Genomic DNA, 10,646 nt, shown 5'->3' on the forward strand with positions numbered 1-10,646 from the left:
CATACCTAGGCCTACGCTTATATCCAAAACGACTTAGAAAGCCCCTGTCTTCTTTCCATAAAGCTCAGCTGAATTATTAGATATGAGAACCTACAGCTTGTGACATTTTCCATCTTTTGTTTCCTACTCTATGGACAGTGGGAAAATAACATCTTTTATTACTCAGCGGCGGTTCTCCGGCAGGGCCAGCTCCACCTGCGCCTACCGCGCCCCGGGACGCGCCCCGCGCTCCGCTGCGCTCCCCTGCGCTCCGCACCCGGCGGGCAGGGCCCCGGGCGGGCTCTGTGGCTCCAGCGGCTGCGCCGGACCTGCCGGCAGCTCCCGCCCTCCCCGCGGCCTCTGCCCGCGCCGGCCTTACGTAAACAGCAGTTACGCAAGGAACGCAGATTTCACCTTACATAACCGTTCATTTTAGTCGGAGACTTCTCTATCTGTGCCGTTAGTGTGTATAAATTAAAAGGAGGCAAAAGCGGTGTTAGCATTATTTGAGCTCTATCTCCCTCTGGTTCCAAAGTGACTTGATGACCTGTTTGCTGTTGTGATACTTTTCGTTCGGGCAATTTCATGAAACTCCCATCTTCTACTTAACCTGGAGGAAATTCTGAAAGAAAGAAAGAAAGGAAAAGGAAAAAGAAAAAGAAAAGGAAAAAGAAAAAGAAAAAGGAAAAGAAAAAGAAAAAGAAAAAGAAAAAGGAGAAGGAGAAAAAGACTTACTTACGTCATATTTGTGCCCTTTTCTGAGGTCCTAAGAAAGACTTTACTGATTCATAGTTATTGCACAGAGTGAACTTAATCCAATACAAAGGGAAATAAAGTTCTGTGTATTTTAAGATTTATATTTCAACTGCTACCACAATCAGAGGACCTGATTCCAATGTTTGTGTGCAAAGGTAGATTTCCAAGTCACTTAAGTACCATCAGGGCTAGACAAAAGAGCCCCGTAGCTCCATACTCTATTTCTAGCAGATATTACGAGACATCCCAGAGATGGTGGGGCCTATTTCTGTTCCCTTGTCCTCTCATATGCAGGTGGTGTCCACTTGGGATACTTCCACGGAGTGGTAGATGCTGTTGGGACTTTTGTGCTTGATGCTTCACTCAATTCTCTCTATGATAATTTTTTATCCTGAAATTCTTACATACCTTTCCTTTTTGATTTAGTGCCCCTGATAAGTTTGTGTGTGTTTGTGTGCGTGTGGTTTGGTTTTTTGTTTGGTTGGTTTGTTGGGGTTTTGGTGGGTTTTGTTTGTTGTTTGGGTTTTCTGTTTGGTTCGTTTGGGGTTTTGTTTTGTTTGTTTTGTGTGTGTGTGCGCGCACGCGTGTGTGGGTATTGGTTGGTTGGTTGGTTTTTGGTTGGTTGGTTTGGATTTGTTGTTTGTTGTTTGGGTTTTGTTGGTTGGTTGGGTTGGGTCTTTTTTCCCTTTTCCTTTAGCCCTTTTTCACCCTGGAAAGGCCTTGAATTCCATAGATACCTTGAAGGACTGGTGAACAGAAGTACTTGGCTCAGGATTTTGCTTTGTTCACTACTTACACAATTTTGACCATACACCTTCATGCCCCTTTCCTTTTTCATTTGTTGTTAATGCCCAACCAAACTTACAAGGAAAATCCAGTATAAACAGAAGTTTTAGTAGTTAGTTAGATGGTGCCAAAGAGAAAGCAATCCTTTTCTGTTGTGCCTCACCTGTATTGCTTCATAACCTTTATGAACTAGAGGTGGAATCTGGACTGTCCTAACTGATTGTCATCAGTCAGTGAATGCCTTCCAAGAATGAGTCCAGTTCCATTTTTAACCATGTCTATTTTGGTGTTCACAACATCCTATGGTAGTGAGCTTGTTCTACAGCTTCATTGTGCACTGTGAGCCAGGGGGATGTGAGCCAGCTTTGATCCAAAAATTGTATGACCGGATATAGCACAGCTCTTTGAGCTCTTAGCTTTTGATGGTTAAGACTACAGCCAGTGTAAGCTCATTTCTGCCCCCAGTACCCTGCAAAGACATCCTCTAACTGATGCTTAGGTCACAAAAATGTACTATTAAGCCAAAGGAATATGCCATAGTCTACCATGCTGAGGCGTATTGTGCTACTGTGGCAAGATGAAGAATCTCTGGGGAGGGTCTCTGTACACACTAAACTCTTTACGAGATCATGCAGCTGAAAAGAAGTTAATTTCCCTAGGTAGTAGCTCAAACATGCACAAATCTCTCTGAGGTTGAGGCAGCCAATAGAGACTGGAGCAGATGAAAGAAAGTATGAGATGAAAGGTGATCTGCTAGATTAGTCAGCTGTTTGAGTGGCTTACAGCTGTCATCTCCTGTATGATCCAGTGGGCATAAGCAGAGAGTAGGGAAACAGCCAGTCTTCTCAAATCTAGACAGAAATGGAAGAAAAAAAGAGCTCTTGAACTCATTGCCTGGCTTCCCTAATAATTAGTTTCTGAATTTTGACACGCTTTTGTTTACCAAACAGAAATATCAGAGGAATCTAGAACTTAGATGAGCAGATAATTTTAAAAGAGACCATCACATTGATATTTCTTCAACTTTATTCTTATTTTTCAATTCAATCTTTCTTCAAAACTCAGGTTGTGTTATTATTTCATATAAATGAAATATAAATTTTAAACTGTTACATATATGCTACCCCCAAACAATGTGGAACAGTAAATTTGCTTTATGTATAAATTTATCTAGTAATCTGGTACTGAAACTTGATATTTGGTAAAAGAGCAAGAGTAAACTTCTTATACAGTCTATCTCTTTGCTTTTCCAGATATGCTTTAACAGTTCATGATGTACTGAATCTGCTCATACAAAATATAGCTGTTGTTGATTGCCAAAATGCTCTGCAAGGACTACTCCAGTGATGAATTCCAGTGGGGAAAATTATGCACCAGGAAAGAACAAAAAAGATTTAAAGGTGTAACTATTATGGCCATGTCCAGGGTGACAGTTGTGAGGTTGCTAAGAAAAAAATGCTTCCATTTATTTTCTGATGTGAGAAAGTACACTAATTGTGGCTAAAGACTAGAGAAGAAGGATTGTAGATCTGCAGCACCTCTGAAAGACATATAAAATGTTTCACACTCCCAAATGAAATCAGTCATTAATTTTGATGATTGATAATGTGGAACGTTTTCCCCCAAATTAAGGCTAGTATGGGTCCCTTGTTCTGAAAAGAAGCTATCTGAGTGCCAGTCAGGGCAGCCAGCCCTGGGGTGATCACTTTGGAAGAATGGAATCCAAGGATAATCTCTCAGGACCGTTTTTCAGCATTTTGTAGCATTGTGTGAAGGAAGCGGTGTCTACATGACTTAGAGATCCATAGCTGCCTTAGCAATGCCCTGAGTTACTTTTAACCAGCTCAAGACAAAAAGAATAGAGTGTTTCTTGTGCCAATAGGACAGAGACCAGTGCAAAGTGATTCAAGGATTGAAAGAGCATATTAACAGCTTAAAACCACTTATGTGAACTTCTTCCATGAATGGGGCCATAATCCATAGCCTTCATTTTCCCATCCTTAGTCACCACACAGGCACCCCGTGGGCACAATTAACTGTGACAATTAGGAAAAACACAGGGGAAAAACTGAAAGCCAATGCTTTTTTCCCCCTTGCACTGGTTATCAGTTCCAAGTTGGTTGGAGGCTGATCGCAATTCTTTCTCTCTTTTTTTTGGTAATAGTATCTATGTTTCCTTGTGATCATTCACAATAGAGACTCTTCTAGAAAAAGTTACATAGTCCATGATGACTGTAAATGGAGCACATCTCTCTAAATCATATCCACTTTTCAAAACTCGTGTAAGCTTGGGAAATGCTGCGCTTTAAAAAGCCAACAGAGCCACCTAGTGTTTAAACTGAAAACGTACAGTTTTGTGTGGTTTTGACTTCTATGTGAAAGACCAAGATCTAAGTGCGATCTCAACGGTCAGAGAGGGAAAGCAGCTCATAGTCTTCCATATTGATCCCTGTCAGTTCTTGTTTCTTACAAACTGTACAGTTATTGGTGCTAGAATTAACAGTGTTAAAATTGTACGTGGAGATTTCTATTAGTTCACTAGAGACAACCAAGACTAGTAAAAAAGGTTTCTCTGATATTTAGCCTCAGCCATTTTCATATTATTATTTTTAGTTACATACTTCCATTTCTTCTGGGCATTTAACCCTTCAGATGCATGTGCTTCTTTGTCGCCTGCTGCTTCAGGGGTGTATACCTAATCAATTGTTTTCTGGAGTGTGGCCTTCCTTCTGTGAACTGTCTTTTTGACAGTTTGGCATATCGAACTGATGCAGTGCTCTGGAGTTGGTCAGAAAGCTGGGAAGAGGCCACATTGAACATTTCTTACATTTTTCCTCAAAATGCTGCAACAAGCTTCAACAGCTGTTATCTCCCTTCCTGGTAATCAGCATACATGCAGGCGTGTGTGCACACAATAGACATGACCACAATTTATGCTGATATTATCTTCATAATTTCTCATGATGAGCTCAGATATAATTGCTCAACATTTGTCATCCACAGTCATTTCCCTTGTTACATGTTCACATTGTCATTTTCTGCCTCTATGGATAACTCCTAGAGAAAAAGAAACATGATTTTTTTATAGTTATTGTCTAAATAGTTGGGCTGGCTTTGTTCTCCTAATGTAATGTAAGACGGTGAGCGCACATCAGCTAACAGGTACTCCACAAACAGGCAAAACAGAATTTTGCTCCTGTATGGAGATAAGACCGGGGTCAAGGCAGAGCTGGGGCCGTGACTGAGCCAACCTAACAGCTTCTGCTGCCATGGGAAATGTAGGACAGAGGACAACAGGAATCATACCAAGAACAGCCACTGATATTTCTGAGACAAACCACCTCTTCCCAGGTCCATGTCAGAAGTCATAGTCCTATAATCATTCCCCTTCTTTTTCTTTTTTCATTTTTTTTCCCTGTGCAAGTCTGGTCAAATAGTAGGACAGACTTTGGTCATGGGAACTTGCCTGACCTAAGTTTTTAGATGTTTGAGATATAGTTATCTGAATCTAAGCTGGTATTGTAAGATTCCTTAGAGTCCATCAGAAGAAGTAAACACTGTCAAAAATTGTTTCTTTTGTTCTGCACGTAGGTGCCTAAGAATGCTGCAGTCAATCATTCTCAAGAGTTGAATGTCACATACTGAAGTGACAGCTAAAACTCAGTTGCTTACCAGGAATCTCAGAGTGAAGCAGAATTAAATTAGTTATTTTGGAAGCTGCTTCTGGATAGCCATCTTAGACAGGAGGGACTATGCAATAAGAATGTTGTGCTTTAAAGGAATCACTTAACAGCTGTACTCCTTTTAGCAATTGCCCATTGTGTTCAAGAAAGGAAACTGAGCATGTCTTGTGCTTTCTAAACCCCTTCTGCTTGGTGGTTCTTCTGACCACTATGTATTTGAAACTTTTAAAAACAGCTAGTTTCTTCAGTGATAATATTGACAAAAGTCAAAATTAAAGTTCTAATAATATTGCAATGCATTACTGCTGTATTGTGCTTACTGAAACCCCTCCAAGGGGCTATCATATTATCACTATGACCTCAAAAAAATGTTAGTCTTGTTTAATAGTTAGAACAAAGGAGGCCAGGAAGATCATAATACAACAATTAGGTACAGAAGAGAGCCAACGATGTGGTTCATATAAAACAGAGACAAGACCTATCTGAGTCTATGGAGTCTTTCCATTTACCCCACCTGATGTACTGCACAAACCCATGATATACCCAGTTTCTCGATAATTTGACGTTAAAGTAGAGCATGTGCTACCATGTCCTGTTTACAGCAGCTTTCGTCTACAGAAGGAAATTGACGGATATATCTCTCATGGCATAAACTATTTCTGAGCTATTCCAAAAGCTGCAACTAGTTATTTAAGAACAATTATTGTGGAATAGCTTATGCTACAGTGGTTACACCCATCACTTTCCCTGGAGAGAAAAAAATCCATTACAATATTCTAAACATGAACTCATTGTAAATTTTTGTAGTGTTTTCTTCAGGACTCTACTAATAAGCAGCTTGAAATAATATTCTGTGTTGTGTTAGTTGTCTCTGTACAGTCAATGGCATGACTTGGAATGCCTATCAGAAGTTTTTGATTGGAGGCAACTAGAGTTAAGGAGGAATTATTACAGGGAAGAAAAGTCTAAGGGAGGGGAAGAAAAAGACAGAAAGGAGACTGAAATGCAAGGAATAGCAGCAAAAGGAAAACTGTAAAGAAGAAAATCAAAGTGCAGAAATAACAGTGAAAGTCAAGAGGGGAATGTTTCCTCAACTGATACACAATCGTGGTAGTTAAGTCTGAGATAGCTAGCATAGTACAAAAGGATAGTTTATCCCCTTGATCTTAATGCCAGTACCCCAGTGATATCATTGTGCATCTTACTGTAGATTAAGTGTATCATATAGTCCTAAATTTAGACAAGTAGTCATTAAACATGGAATTTGGCCTTCACTGCAGAATGACTTTGCACATCTCTCATGTAGGTCATGCCAAAACAATATTTTCTCCATTACATGCCCACGTTTGTTCTGCCAGCCTTTTCATTACTTGCTTCATTTACAATATATCAAAGCCCAACTCCGTGACATTTGAGTCTGAATATCTTTTAAAATAACTGTTTTTTTCTAGTACAGTACAAAGCAACTTACTGTTTGTTTCCCTCCCTGTGACAAGTGCTTCTGACTTTCTAGCAGACTTAAATACTGTGGTAGATGGAAGGAAAAGTATGTTGTTTCCACACTTGCATATGGTATGCGCTGTGGAGCAGGTGAACTGGCAAGGACCCATGCTGTGCAATGAGGGCCAACAAGGACAGAATAGAGAAGCAGAGTCACCTCTCTCAGACCCACCCTGAGATACTATCTGAGACGGTGTGCTCCTAATCTATCAGCTTCCCACACAATTCGTGGGTGGGTTTTGCACACTGTTGCAGGATCAGGAGCTAAATGATATTACAAAAGTGTTGCTTCTTTTATCTTCATCATTCAAGACCTGATAAAATGTTACTTTGATCAAAAAAATATAATTAATCATAGTTGTGATAACTGAGGGAATGTTATCTATGTAATGGAAACTTTTGCCTGTTTTTTTAATATTTAGGTGTGTTTTTAATGCCTGTGTATGAATGTGTATGCACATTTGCTAAGAAAACCTTTCTAACTGAGATTAGGAATAAAAGGAAGTCCTTTGTTTTTAATCTTAGAGTTTGACCAAACAATTGCTCAAAGAGTTTAGATGAGCCTTTTACTCCAAATTAGACTTCAACAACACCAACCACAACCACAAACAAACAAACAAATACCCCAACACAATGAAAGAAGTTGGGTGCTCTAAATGGATATGTAAAGTGAAAAAGGCTCAAGCACATAAAAGTGCTACAGAAACAAACTGAAGGATTGTATAGAGGATGGGACTGACAACCTGGGTTGAGAGGTCTGAATTAGCTGCAGGAAGTGAGATCTGGTGAAGTGAGCTGGACAGGAGAGACTCTGCCTGGAGCTTTCAGAGGAGGGTTCTCTAGAACTCCAGATGATATAGCATCTATTTGTGATCAGGGATTTAGGATGGTAAAGAAACTCTGTAATGAAAATACACGTCGTATTTCCTGGGTTATCCAAATGAAGAGCAGTAAAGTTTAAAAAATGCATGCAAATATGCGTTATAGCATGTATACCTTCCAGGTGATTTCTAATGTGTAAAACGTAATTCCATCTATAGTTTTGCAGAGAGTGCCGTGGGGTTCCCCTTGGGATTCTGAAAACTAGTTGTGGTTTCACCCAGCAGGCAGCTGAACACCACACACAGCCATTCGCTCACCACCCCCCACTGTGGGATGGGGAGAGTATTGGCAAAAAAGGTAAACCTCGTGGGTTAAGATGAAGACATCTGCTCACACAATTGGACAAGCAGCAAACCTGATGCTAGGCAAGCAGTAAGAATATGTGGCCAGGAGTGAGAGATGGGAAGGAAACAAGGCCAGTCCCTTTGTGAAGCAGTGAGGCATTACGCCAGCACTGGTATCTCATAGAACTGCAGCTGTTAGCTGTACATTGTGTTTACTTTGTCCAAAAGTGCACCGAGGGCAACTGAATGAATTCACACATAATTTCACTGTGGGAAGTTATCAGGGCTGGAAGTGCTTTTTAATATGACTGAAAGAAGGGAAAATGAGAACCAATGGCAGTAAGGTGAAGCCAGCAAATTCAAATGAGAGTTAGCCAAGCTTTTTAACAGTGTTTATGATTAATGAATGTTAGGGAAGCTGTTGGTTTTCTACCTCTTGATGTTCTCACTTCAAAGCAGTGTACTTTTCTGGAAGTAGTATTTTAGTTGAACAGAGATGCGGATCTCAGTAGAGGAATAAATGGGTAAAATGTAATGGCCCTGACAAACAGGAGTCAAACTAAGAGATCTGTTTGTTCATCCTGGCCTTAAATTCTCTGAATCTGTGACATTTCTTAGACAGCTTTGACTTCCTCATCCTAGATTTCATATTGCTTCTTTCTGTGTTTGGTGTAATGTTTTAAATTCATGCCTGAAGGCCAGAGGCACTTTTTTTTGTTATTGTTTAAGCACCAACTGGAGGCAGAAAACATTTCTGTTTGTCCAAATCTGGAAAAATACAGAATGATTATATTACCAAAGGCAGAGAGTAGAAGGGTAAAAAAAAAAAAAAAAAAAAAAGAAGGAGGAATACTGTGTACCCAACAAAACAGAGGCAAGAATGCAGGAATGCAAATGTGTTACAGGCTCTTATTAAGATTTTGGATGTAAAAATAAAGCTTAGAAAAGACTGAAGAATTGAAAAGGCATAATAAGATCAAATTTATTTAGACTAGAAATTGCCTTCCCTAGATTGCTAAGGTGGCAGGAAAAAAATATGAAAAGAAGGTAAACATATTTGTTTTAAGTCTGGCAGTTTCCACTGAAATGCCTCTCTCTCTATAATAGTTTTTTGAAGAAAGTGCCTTGGGGAATTACTAGAAAAATAAAAGCTTTATTAAGCTTTTAAGTATTCATGGCCATCTGAACTACCCACCCATCCAGTATAAATGTGTTCTGGCAAAACAAGTGTTTGTGTTGCCATGGCCTTTCCCATAATGTTATTTTCTTAAGCAAAGGCATTTTTCTAGCTGAGATCTTAACAAGGACACAGGCAGGGTGCCATGATTCAGTCCTTGAAGAGAAAAATAATGATTTGGAGGGAACGGTGAGGGATGGAGATGGTCCCAGAGGGGTTAGAACAGAGGACTTTAGATGGTGACTCTTGCCCAACAGAAGCACTGAGCTCTTCCACTGCTCCCTCCAGTTCTGGGAGGAGTAGTGCATCTTTCACTAGCCCCTCAGAAATGCTGGTAGGTGCAGTGCTAAGATTCTCCCTTACCATAGTCAGTATAGAAAAAATCTGTCCTTTAAAAGTAGCGGTTCGCTTGTTATTTGCTGAGAAAATAATACGCCTCAGATACAGCCTTTGTCAAATCAGGTCACAGGCCCCTGTGCTGTGCACAGGTACAGGGACTCTACACAAAAATATATCCCCAAGGTCTATGTGCATCCATGTATCTGCAAGATTTGAACTGTTCTATATATTGCATTTTATTCTTCCCTTGCCCTGCAAAATTACCTAGGGAATGTCCTGCCTAAGGGTTTCACACTGGTTTTGATCCTCCAGTGAATACCTCTACAAGTGAAAATGACTGAATTTTACATTGTTTACTGATATGTAGTCTGGTTGTAGATTAATATCAAAGTGTTGTGTAATAAAAACTAGTGAGCTGGTCACATAAGCATTGAACAATATTATTATGTAGTTAGTATACATTAGAGTGACCAAAGCAAAACTAATGGGTGCTCACATAAAGTGCAGGCCTGCTGGTGACAGATGACGTACACCTGTCCCAAAGGGGGAAAAGGATCTTTGCACGGGAGTTAGCAACTCATTAAAAGAGCTTTAAACTTGATTTGGAGGGGGAAAGGGATAAAACCAGGCTCACTAGAGGTAAGACTGAGGGCAGCATGCTGATATTTGAGGGATGGTGTGCTAGTGAGGTCTTTTGATCTGGTATCTGAGTGGAGATAGGGGATGGAGACCCATGTGGCAGCAAAGGCAGAAGGGCTGTTGATGTGTTAGAAATCAAGGAAGTGCCTGAGAATGGTCACGTAGGAATTAACACTTATTCCCAAAAAAAGGTGGTGGGATCAGTATCCCAGCTGAAGTGCACCTACACCAATGAATGCAGCATGGACAACAAACAGGAGGAGCTGGAAGCCATTGTGCAGCAGGAAAACTACAATGTAGTGGCAATCACAGAAACATAGTGGGCTGACTCACACAAATGGAGTGCTGCATTGGATGACTCTAAACTCTTCAGAAGGGATAGGCAAGGAAGGAGAGGCGGTGCAGTAACCCTGTATGTTAGGGGTGTTCTTATTGACTGGAGCTTGATGATGGTGATGATAGGGTTGAGTGTTTATGGGTAAGAATAAGGGGGAAGGACAACAAGGCATATATCCTGGTGGGAGTTTGTTATAGACTACCCAAACAGGACAGAAAGGCAGACGAAATGTTCTATAAGCAGCTCAGAGAAGTCTCACAATCTCTAGCCCTTATTCTCACAGG

This window comes from Patagioenas fasciata, chromosome 5 (assembly GCF_037038585.1).
Source record: "Patagioenas fasciata isolate bPatFas1 chromosome 5, bPatFas1.hap1, whole genome shotgun sequence".
Taxonomy (NCBI): domain Eukaryota; kingdom Metazoa; phylum Chordata; class Aves; order Columbiformes; family Columbidae; genus Patagioenas; species Patagioenas fasciata.